A 12,065-nucleotide genomic window follows, 5' to 3' on the forward strand; every position below is an offset into this window, starting at 1 on the left:
CTAATATTAAAGAGAAGCTATTATTATGTATCATATAAAATCTAATATGCAGTTATTTTTTGTCGAGTTTTTGGCATTAGTGCATTCAGGCATTAGACCAGCCTTGCCTTCTAAGTCTTTCTCAGCAGTTTGTTGTAAAGCAATGAAGATAAAAGAGAAAGAAACTCAGGGAAGGAAATATGAATATAATTTCATTTCTAACTCAAATTTATGTTGTTCTAATAAACTAATCTGTTGAGGGAAATCTAATAAATCTAATATTCTGACTTTGTAGCCTATAGTCAGATGAATATTATTGATTTTAAGGACCCGCTGTAGTCTGTCCTTCTCAAGCACAACACAATGTCATTAATCTTTCCCAGATTGTGTGCAGCACACCTGATTGTGTCATCAGCTGACAGAGAGGCACAGATCACAGAGTAATGGGAGACACGTTGTCCTCAAGGCAGGTCTGCTATCGAGTGCTCACTTGATTCGTTTGTGGCCTGTATAATGGTCTAAGCTAGCTTGGACAGATTGCAAAATGTAAAAAGAAGAGTAACCAGGCGCTGACATAGGCTTAAAACATACAAAATAACATTGCAGGTTTTAGAATATGTGTTCAGATGCATTTGGTCAGCATCGGAGTTTTGGCACTGAAAGAAACTTTTTATGACTGAAGCAGAAATGGCTGTATTAATGAACGCTTACCGTGCTATCTCTGCACAGTATGTGTGAAGTTCTACAATGTTTTCTGCTCTTGAAGTTGTAGTTTCCTGTGGTTCACTGTTGGTCTTTAGAATTTACCACGTATTTACAGTGATTTCAAAGTGCTTTACTTCACTATATTTTGCTTTTACTATTGCATCTGGCATTACACTGTAATAAGGAAGAATGCTTTGCAGGAGGGTGCAAACCCACACTCCCTTCTGCTCCAGACTTTAAAACTTCACTCAAGACACAGTGAGCTTTCAGGAGTGGAGTGGCTATCTGTGTCACATGGCAGATGTGCTCCCCTAGAATAACTTCCATATCATAAATATTGTATTACTGTGTGCGTCTTATTGATTATTTTTCTGGGTAACACAAAAAAGTATTTTTTTTTAAATAGAACATTCTTTTATTTTCACTCCAAGCCGTGAATAGCCTGTGGTTAAGCAGCATTGCCTTGCTAGAGCCCCTGTACTGCACAGTAGGCAATGAGAACCTCCACAGGACACGCTTCAAGCTACAAGCGGAGAAGCTTTTTGGATTGGGGGTACCCAACTTTATTGCACCACCTCTGGAAGGAGCCCTTTTTGCAGCTGGCTGTTGACGTAGCCCAGACTGGGGATTTTTAGACAAATGCACACGTTTATTGGTTGACCTTTACTGTTTCTAAAGTAGCTCACGGTAGTTAAGAGGGATTTAAGATTTGGACTTACAATTCTGTAGGCATGTTTTAGTAGTGTTTGCTTTACACTGCACAAAATACTGTAGCGCTTTGCTCTGTTTCCACGGGGGGTAATAATTGTTTGAACTAGTAGGAGACAGGCCATGGTGAGGAAGGTTGATCACATTTTAAGTTCCCATATTTTCTATTTGGGTACGGGTTACTGATTAATCAATTGAAGGTTGTTGACCTCTTTTGGACACCTCCCTGTAAAAAAGGTGCTGTATCCTGTCTCTTTGACTCTTCAGAACAATAGCAGTTTTTGACTTGCTCACTTTGGCCAGGGAAAATGATTTTAAAAGAACACAAGAGATATATTTAGATATATTCAGTAAAATAAGAGACTCATGTTACACTTTTTTGTGATGTAAAAATATTGCAGTTTATCTCTACCTATAAACTGTAAAGAACAGATTAATGTGTTTTTGTAGTGATGAAACAGGGTTTTGTATCTTAACTTTCGGAACTCACTGTGTTTCTTACAAAAACTGCCAAAACCCTGATTGCAAAAGGCAGTGGAGGAGTATTTGCAGTTTGATGACAAACTGAAAGAAAACAATGTTGGGCTTGGTGATTTAATGCCAGAGAAAGTCCCAAACCTTTTGTGGGAGACAATCTGTTTCCTTCATATCTCTCAAGTGGATGGCTATATGTAGGTGGAAGTAGGACGTTATTTCTTACTACATCCCATTTCAGATGTGCAATTGATACATACTAAATGCAACACTTTCAATACGGGCAAGGTAAAAATGGAAATGTACTCTAAAACATTATCTTGTGTTTGAGCAAAATGTCCAAACATGTCAGAAATTACTCAGTAGAAGAATATAATATTTTGCTTTACAAGTGGTTCACTGTGCTTTGAAACATATTGGTAGTAGTCGTTTTGCTTCTTGTGTCTAATTTGTAGAATAAGCCCATAACCATCATATTAAGTCCTTTGACATAATGCTGAGACTAGCAGGGAGTGAAGTTAATTTGAATTTAATGGCATTGGAAGAAAAATATTTGTTATGGTGGCTGGGATAGTGTGACTGGATCTCACTGTCAAGCAAAGCAAAATTGCTCCCACTCCTCTACAGTCCTCCTTCCTGAGGAATTTACTTAAAGAGTCAGCTGAAGAAGAACTATCTGTAAATATGGATCTCTTTGGTTGTCAGTAGTGCCAGTTTCACAACTCCCCCTCGGTGTCTGACATTCAGCACAGTGTGAAAATATAAAGTTGGGCTGCAATCTGTTGATAGGAGTCACTTTCATTAGCTAAAACTTTTATGTGCTCATGTCATGTGAGATTTCCTTCCCAAGAGCCACTAGATATTGAAAACTCTACAGTGGTATGAGTGCCTATACTTATGTAGGCCCCGAGGCGGTGTGGCACTTTCTACTGGGTTGCCTGGCAACCAATGACATTGTAACATGTGAACTTAATACTGTCTTAGGTAACTTGTTATGTTTAAACATTAATTTTAAATGTTAATTTTGTTTATTTTTATTATGTTCCTTGAATTATATACCCAGTTTAGTTTTCTCCTAGTTTCCATAATCATGTTCAATACTGTCCATCACCATTATTCTGGCAATATATTGTATTGCAGAATTCTTGATGTGATTTTGTATTTAAATACATTTTATGCACTGCATAAAGATACTTTATCTTGTAGATCTGTTTATTTTTGTTTTTCTATGAATATGATGAGGGGAATTATTGTCTTTGTAACAAAAAAAGATATACTGTAGAAGTGAGTACATTTTTCTATAATTTGGAATTTGGCCGTGATGATGTATCTCAAGGCTGTATTGCTGCCAACAGAGGAGATGATCTGAGTTGAGCTGTCTGGAAGCATTTAATAATCCTTGTTCACAATGCTTTATTTAGAGACTGAACCAATGGCATACCAGATTACACTTTTCATACTCTTAATCTCAATCATTAACTACCATACAAAATAAATAACACACTGGTAATGAGCTGCCAGCATGAGGCGTGTTTAGTGTCAGACCTGAAAGTACTCTTAAGTACTTTAAGAAAATCGAATAATTCTGAATGCTTTTAGTCTTCCTCAATCTTATGTGCCTAGTTATTCTGAAGAAAGTACTTCCCATTCAGATACACGTAGAGCATGTTTGGTAGTCTGTCTTGGGCCAATTCTATTTTTTTTCTTTAGGGTAACTCAGTGTCTGTGTGCTGCTAAGAATTCAAAGAAGCCTTTGTAAAAAGTAAGGCTTTATCCAACTCCTTATTTAAAACACCTTGTGGAGCGCATTATTGTGCCGCAGTTGGAGCAGTTCCTCGGGGTTAAAAGGCATTGACACTACCTTTAGTGCAAACTCTTTCCTCATAGGTCAGCTGTTATATAATAGCATCTGCATTTGGCATATGATCTTCCATCAGCATATTTGTGTTTAAAGTGCTTTTTTCTTATAATAATTTGACATGTCAACATAAATAACAAAAACAGAAAAAACAGTGAAACCTTTCACTTTTACTGTCGCATGTCATGTTTTTTAACAGAATTTGCTGATAATTGATGCAGAGGACTTGCTCTGTGTTTCTGTCACGTGTTGTGCAAAGGCAAAATAATAATAATCTATTCAGTGCTTGATCAAAAGCTCACAACAATAATCCTTGCTTATTTGTTGTGTAACAGGGTTAAGGATTTAGTGCTCAGGCATAGTAACAGAGCCCCACGTCAGAATGACACAGGCAGCACCAAATGACTCCCTACACTGAACAACTAATCTGAAGGCTGCACCTTTGGGATACAAATATTTATTTTCACCATTTTGTATCACCCTTGAAACATTTTTATACTACATCTTTTGCAGCCTTTATATAAGCAACAGTGGTCATTTTTGCACCAGTACTGGAGAAGGTTTTCTGCACAGATACATCTGGAATATGTACACATGGCTGGGCCATGTGCTCACAGTTTCACCTTGAGTGTAAGTAACTTTAATCCGTCTTGGCTTTTAATATCGGGCAGGAGCTCAGTCTCACTGCCACACACTATCACATCAGTTCTCTGGGAAGGGTGTAAGTGGTCGTGGTATATAAACTCATACCGATAGAATAGGCAGATAGAAGTATAAAAAAAAGAGTACCCTTTGTCAAGGCCACCCCAAGACAATTTTTTTCTGATATATAAAAAAAGTATATAAAGAGTGTTAAAATATACCAGTAGCAATAGGGCAGTGACTTTGTATAAGTTGTTTACTTTGTGTTATTAGGAAGTGTATTTCTGTACCCATTTAGTAAGCAATCTTTTTGTCAAGGTTTTTGTCAATGATAGGAAGCATGAAGTGAACTGTTATAAATGAAACCTTGAGATGAATATTAATATAGAAGAATGCATGTAGAATTCTTTTTTATTTGTCATGAGGCAGTTCGGGAAGGCACAGGCAATGTAGGGAGTCATGTTTCGGCAAGGCATGGCTGGAGGAGCTTGTTTTGTGTGTGAATTTGAAAATATGTTTTCTTTGTGTGTACGTGTGACCCTTCTGCTGAAATGTAGTGGGACCAGGACAGCCTTTTTTTCCTGAAGACAAAAGCCATTGTTCAGTGGAAAGAGGAGAATTACTTCATTTTAATTATTCTCCTCCCCCATAACCCCGGTACCTGTATTAGCTAAAGCCTTGTGGGTGTCTTAAGAGACAGAGTGCTGCAATTCTTTTTAATCACTGGGAGAGGTCACTTTTTGTGGTGAAGGGGTTTCCTTTCATAGCCTTCCCAGAGCAGAGTACTTTTGTCCGCTGTCTAAAGTGGGCCGCTCCTAGAGCCGAGAGGTTCATTCTGCTTAAGCAAACCAAAAATATAATCCTGTTGCCACCTGTTTGCTTCAATTTCAAAGAGTTCATGATGTCTTCTGGAATTCCACTTTGTTAGTTGGGTTTATTTGCTTGATCCACCCCCTTTCTCTTTGTTAAGGAAATGAACTTCACTTCCAAGAGCAGCAGGCAGATGGCACTCGACTGTCTCTACCAGTGCTGACTTAGCCCCTGTTGTCCAGATGTCAAGGGTTTGAGCCTGACTCTGACTAGATTTCTTCCAGCCTGCTGTGTACCACTAGGACTGAGAAGGCACAGTCAACCAGGCCGCCCCGACTTGCTATGCAAAAGCCAATTTTAGGGAATCTTGCTGTCAGTGAGAAACACAGTTGCCTTTTTACTGATCACACCGTACATGTAAAGCTAAATAGTGTGACAGAAATACAGTACCAGGTGCATTATGAGCAACCACAGTAAATTAGAGTCAGGATCAAAATGATCTGTGACGACGAAACCTGTGATTAAATATGACTAAAATGTATTCTGTCTGACAACCCAGCTATTACTGCATTTCATGCTGTCACATGTTTTCCCAGTAACTTAAAATATTTACTTATTCACTTTACAAGTGTACTAAACATGAAATATAATTATTTTCAGTCTGTTTGAATCGTCTTTATTAAACGCCCTGTTTCACATAATGAACTAATTTCCTCTGAAGTGTTGAAAATGGTGTTTCTTCGAAGACCACAAGACCACAAGAAAAATGTATGAATGAGGGAGGCTGTTCAGTCTGTTTTGCTCACTTGGTTGGTAGTACTATATTTTAATGCTCTAATAATCTAATCTAGTCTTTTGTTTAAGGTTTCCAGAGAACCTGCCCTTTTTGTTTTAGATTGTATTTCATGCAGATTTACCTATTCCAGGAGAAAAAAAAAACATCTGTGGAAAATGCATCTCTGGGTTTAAATTTGGGGAAGAAAAATAGCTACTACATTGACACCTCCACTTTAGTATCTTATTTTTAACAGATTTGTAACAGTGACTTTCTTCAAATGATTTTTTAAAATGCAATCACAAGTATAGAAATGGTGTGAACTCTCTCAGAACATTAAATGTTAATATTAAATGTTGTAGAGAACATAACACTACCGTACAAGCAAATCAGTGGAAGCTTGAACTTTTCATTGTGCGTGGCTTTACACAGATGCTCATAGAATGCTGTTGTGTACTATGCTGTGTGCCACAGAGTTCATGCAGTGCAGTGTGAAAATAGGGCAGTTCTGCTGTGTCTGGGGCCAGGCAGGGTTCTGTGTCGTGGAAGTGATTTTTAGTAACAGGAAGTGACAGCAGACCCTGTTAAATGTGCCTTTAACAATATGTGTTTTCAAAAAGTATAATATTAGTATGTTCATCTCTTGATCTTCTATTTTCCCTGTTTTGTGTAAAAAGAAAACCAAAACTAGCTACTGTTATCTCATATACAATAAATCTCAGTTGCAAATTAGCAAACTCAAAACTGAACTCAAAACTGCTGGGCCTTGATTAGGGTGGAGTGTTTACTTTAGTTCAGTTGATTGTGTAATGCAAATGACAGATCTGTCCTGTTTTCTTAAGTAGCCCTGCTTTTTGTTTTTTGTTTCCTTTTGAGTAGTATTGGTGCTGTGTAGCAAGTCTTTGAATTTTAAAAACCTATCTACCATAGCTGATCAAAGTAAACAGGCTCCCTGTCCAGCACCTGCAACACATATTCCATTAACAAATCACTTGTTAGTATCCCAGCAATAAGCTTAAATGTTTGCTTAGTATTAGCTTGCTGTTGAACTGAAAGACAAAACACAGACTGCCATGCTTCCTTATCTGCAATTGCTGATATAAGAATTCATGCCCAATATCTCCAACAATGTTATTCACTAAAGTCCAATGTATATCAAACGTCGTTTCTTAAAATATACTGGTGTTATGGCAAAAAAAATCTGCCCTTAAAAAAAAAAGATTTCGAGTCATTACTAATCACTTGACAATGTTTGTAGCAGTAAAGATGTTAATGTCCTGGCTGATTTCACTCTGGCCTTGTGTAATGTGACCTCTCTAAAGTTCCCCTTTAATTGAATTGATGAAGCAAATTCTGCTTTCTTTATCTGAACAGCTGTGCAGTGGAGGGCTGTAATTCTGTTACAGGTGAAGTGGGTCCCCTCCTATATGCACAGCACCATTTTATCCATTGGGAAAAGAAACACTGTACAATGTAAGCAATCAATTTTAAACAATTTTAAGCAATCAATTTTAAGTTTATTGAACATGCATTCATTCTAGCTAGTGGATGTTTAGTTACAAGCAATTACAGTGAGAATATTCCTAGATATAAATCTGTTCACATATATCTTCCTGAAAATTCTTATTTATTGAAAAACAAGAGTATGAAATAGAGATTTGATTGCTGGATTGTGTTGCTGTATTAAATCTGAAACCCCTCTTGGGCCATATTTGATGTGTATTAACAAAAGATCTTTAATGCGCTATTAAAGGCTAAGCTAAGTACTTGATTGCGCTTTGCATTGTTTAGATTTAGTCAGTAAAGTGTTTTCACAGCTGAGATATAATTGCCAAAACAGGTGTCTGAAAAAGAGATGATTGCATTGATCCTTTTGAGCTTGTTCCCTTTGAGTATGTTCGAGATATTTCTTCATTTTGAATATGCAATATGCATGAATGGCTTCAATAAATTTGCATCCTTAGGCAATTATGCATATGTGATTTTTGGCTATATGCTTCTACTTTGTCTGAGAATGTCCTCTCATATACAGAGGATTGTAAATGATGGATTAGAGTCCTAAAGAAAGCTGATTTTAGCTATCATGCGCCCCGAACTCCATTTTCACCATCATGACATCAATATTGTTATACAGCATATATAGTAACAGCAAACTAGTTTGTGTGAGCTGAAAATTTCCCTTAATTGATTGGTGATGAAGATATGAAGGATAGATGCTCCACTGGTAAAAGAAGAAAAGGCAATTCTTTTTCAAGCCATGACACAGTTACTGACCTATCATGTGCTCCATCTAGAGATTCTAGAGATATCAGTGACTCGACAGTCATTTTTGGTACCAAAATTCACTAAACTGAATAATAAGAAAGACTATACAGAGTTATAAGTATTGTTAGTTGCTAAGGATTAAAATAGAGACCTCATTAAATATAAAGAAATCACCTGTGTTCTGAATGTTGGGTGATGCTTAAAGAAATGAAGTGTTGCTCAATTTGCAGAGGAACATTTGTTCTTAAGTGGTTTGGACTCAGTGAGTACTGTACGTCGAGAGAGACCGATAAAAGGTTTAAGATACTTTCTAAGGTTTTTCTTTATTACTGCCTTTTCTTCTTTCCCTTCTTCCTTATCCTGTTCTCTACTAAAATGCAGACACTAGAATGATTAATGTATGTTTCTACAGTGTATGAGCATGGACTAACAAATGTGTAAGAAATATGTTCAGATGGTGAAAAAGTAAACTTTGTAAACTAAAATAAAATCTAATTTTCAGGTAAGAGTTACTATTCTGCTTGCCACAGATGTTGAAATACACTTTCTTTTCCATTAGATTTGGTTTTTCTGGTACTTTAATGTACCATACAGCTGTAAGTAGTGTTAGTGGACCACCAGATGTCTGAATTTCCTGTGGACTGGAATTTTCCTGTGGACTGGAAACACTGTGCTTTAGAAGGTGCCTTTCTTCAGATAAGGTGTCAAACCCAAATCCCGAGTGCTTGGTTATTAAAGATCTCAAGGCTCTATTTGAAAGAATAAGGGTGTTAACCCCAGGGCTCCTGGTTAAATTTCACTCTGGCTTTGGACAATCTGGCTATTCAAAAGTTCTCCCTTGTGTGACCTGGTGAAGGATTTTGTCATTTGTCCATCTGATATTCTGTGTAGCGGGGCTGCTGGTGCAGAATGGCTATTGTGTGTCACTCAGGAGGGGACTGCTATTGCAAGTGGCTCCTTAGCACCTTTGGGATCAGAATTGCTTTGCTTCGACGCAGCTAAGTTGTGTCAAATAGTTAAAGCACTATCAATTTGACATTGCAAAGTTGTTTTGCAAAATATAGTTTTGTTTTTGAGAACAGTTTTTAGGGTAAAGTTTAACAGGGTGGTGTTTTTTGCGCATATCAGTATTCATATTCGCATATCAAGCTTTCTCTCTGATTTACATTCTGAGGTTTCTTGAATACTTAGTATAATTACCCTATACATTGTTTGGTCTTCAACCTGTTTTAAGTTATTCTACTGTTCTCTATATAATCTTTTTAATTTTGTTTTTTTAGCTGGTCACTTGATATGTGATTAAGCTTAAATATACCCATGTACAGTATATTGTGTACGTCTTTTCCCCACCATTTGCAGAATTAAATTAGTTCTTTAAATTAGGAGTAACAGTAGACAACTAAAAGGCTTTTTCCCATTCCCTGTGAACCCCAGGCTGGGCAGGCGGTCAGCACCCAAAGCATTATTTAAAATATTCTTGGTCACGATGACTTCATCCTTTGGTTGTGTGCCTTGCTTAGGGTCCTCTTGCTTTTCACTGCTCAAAATTGGAAAGTTATGAACTGTGTGTTTGCATTTTAAATTACAAATACAGTAGCTATTAAGCAGAATTGCATGTGATTTGCAAAACGTATTTATTTTGTAGACCTTGAGTTTCTCTGCATCATGGAGACTGGGACCCTTAGAGGTTATATGACAAGATGTAATGTTTGCGATAGCAGCTTCGTTTTCTGTAGGTAAAGAAAGGCGATTTGTGGGACTCATGAATCCTGCAGGGCTTACAATGCATGGCTGAAGCTGTAGTGTGTTGATGTTGCCTTGTTATTGCGGGTGATTTGAAGTGGAAGAGGCTGAATTATGTTCCCAACCTCCCCCTCTCTTCTTCTCACACACCTTGGAGACTGCTCTGGGGAATATTAGGAGTGTGTTTTTGTTCTGGTGTTTTTTGTTTGCCTGGCAGCTACGTGAAGTAAGTAGGTTGTTTGCCTTTTGTTCCCAAGGTTCAGGAGTAAAAGATAAAAGATCACAGCACCGTTGAGCTCCCAATCTGTGGTGATTGCCCAAGCCCCCTTTTCTGTGTTTGTGCTGAGCTGGTTATAACGTCAAGTAAAATAAATGTTCTGACAGCTGATTGGACGCTGTTCTTCTGCAACAAATGCACAAAAAAATTGCTAAGAGCAGGATAGCAGATTTTGCGTGTGCATGAATGTGGTTGTGTGTTTTTCATACAGCATTTTATATGGATGGCCAGCTTGTCTCACTAGTTTTTGTAGTTAGTTACTATATTTATTGTCCTTATATTATTTACTGTTGTAGAACTCTTGTTTCCTGTACACGCTTGTGAGAAAAATTAATACATAGCCGTCCTTTAGTCAGCTATCATAAATATGCATAAGTAATTTTGAGATTTATATGTGATGGGCAGAGCCAGGCTGTGGAGAATATTGCTTTAAAGTACTTCTCCTTAGGATTGCAAACCAGGCCTCCATATGTAGGGGTGGTGCTCTCAGACACTCCCTGATAAACCTTAGACACACCCTGAGTGTTACAGCACTTGCAGAATGGTACTGGAGACATTTAAGAAACAAACCTGAAAGGTTTATTCATTTCTGAATTAATCAGCAATGTACATCATTTATTTCCTTAAACTGCTACCTAAATGAGACCTACTGTATAACAAATTCACAATTTTAGGCCTTTAATATTCCTGTACTCTTGGTCTGTGGATGGAGGCATGGAGTTTGCACATCTCACACTGCCATCTGTACTGAACCCTCAATAGGGCTGTACACTATTTTGTACTGTTGTTTATCCTTTGTTTCAGACCTACAGGTGGATTGCTCGTAGTTTTGGACCTGCCACAGGTCTGTGTGTTGTTTTGGACCTGCAGCAGGATTGTGTGCTCTGAAATTTAGGCGGTTGGGTGTTTTGTACCTGCATCTAGACTGCGCACTGTATTGGCTGGACAGCATATTAATAAAAGCCTGTGGAAGTATGGAGAAATCAGTGCTGTAGGGAGCAGCCTTTTAATAGCACTAGTAAACACTGGAACTCAGCCCTGTGTTGTGCCTTTACAAAGTCACTGGCAGTAGCTGCTTTTGTTATTAACTTGCTATTGAAAGAGGTGAATTCTCACCGCTGCTTCCACAGATCCTATTATCCTGTGGTTGTATCGGCAGCAGCTCTTCTGCAGAACATCCCACGATAGTCCCCTGGGTTGCACTAAACCCAACTCCATTAAGCACAAAAATTCCTAACCGTAAACGTGACTTCATCAGGAGTGATTAAATATGGAGACATTTGTTTCGAGGCTTAGTTTCCTCAGGGAACAATACTCAAAAGCTTTCACTGCCAAATGCCTTTCAAAGTAAAACAAAACAAAAGACTTGAACAGACATTCTCAATTTTTTTTTTTCCTGGGCATTGAAGATGTTTTTTTGCACGTGTATACCCTTGTCTAGCCTTTTAGAAATGAGCAAACAAACACAGTTGCTTTCCTGGTTCTGGGGAGTGAATATCCTTGTGAACATCAGCCCTTCTGGTGTGGCTTTAACTTTGATAACTGCACAAGCAACAACGTTTTGTTTTCTCAAAAAACAGTTCCTGTGGCAAAACCAAGAAGGGGAGAAAAAAACACACCCGGCTTTCTCGAATGAAAAATGCAGCACCTTGGAATGTCAGGTGGTGGAACAAACAGCAAAAGTTTGGCACCTAAGATTCTTAAACATGCAGTTTCAATGCTGAGACAAAACGTGGTTCTTTTTTGATTTCTTGTCCTGCCTGGGATACGCTCCCTAACCAAATGGAATTCTAGTTCTAAAAAGGTCACACCAATCTACTCAAACAAGC

The 12,065-nt window shown here is 37.9% G+C and overlaps 1 protein-coding gene across 4 annotated transcripts in view; it reads left to right on the forward strand.

Moving 5' to 3' along the window:
- znf516 (zinc finger protein 516) overlaps window positions 1-12,065 on the forward strand; it is a 67,922-nt gene that overhangs the window by 20,625 nt on the left and 35,232 nt on the right. Inside the window, exon 1 of one of the 4 annotated variants that reach the window (XM_015357153.2) lies at window positions 4,173-4,354. The exons of the other annotated variants lie outside the window; for them this stretch is intronic. The gene's annotated coding sequence lies outside the window, so the exon portion shown is untranslated. Of the gene's footprint in view, window positions 1-4,172; window positions 4,355-12,065 lie in introns of those variants that run through there. 4 annotated transcript variants of the gene reach the window in all.

This window comes from Lepisosteus oculatus, chromosome 10 (assembly GCF_040954835.1).
Source record: "Lepisosteus oculatus isolate fLepOcu1 chromosome 10, fLepOcu1.hap2, whole genome shotgun sequence".
Classification (NCBI taxonomy): domain Eukaryota; kingdom Metazoa; phylum Chordata; class Actinopteri; order Semionotiformes; family Lepisosteidae; genus Lepisosteus; species Lepisosteus oculatus.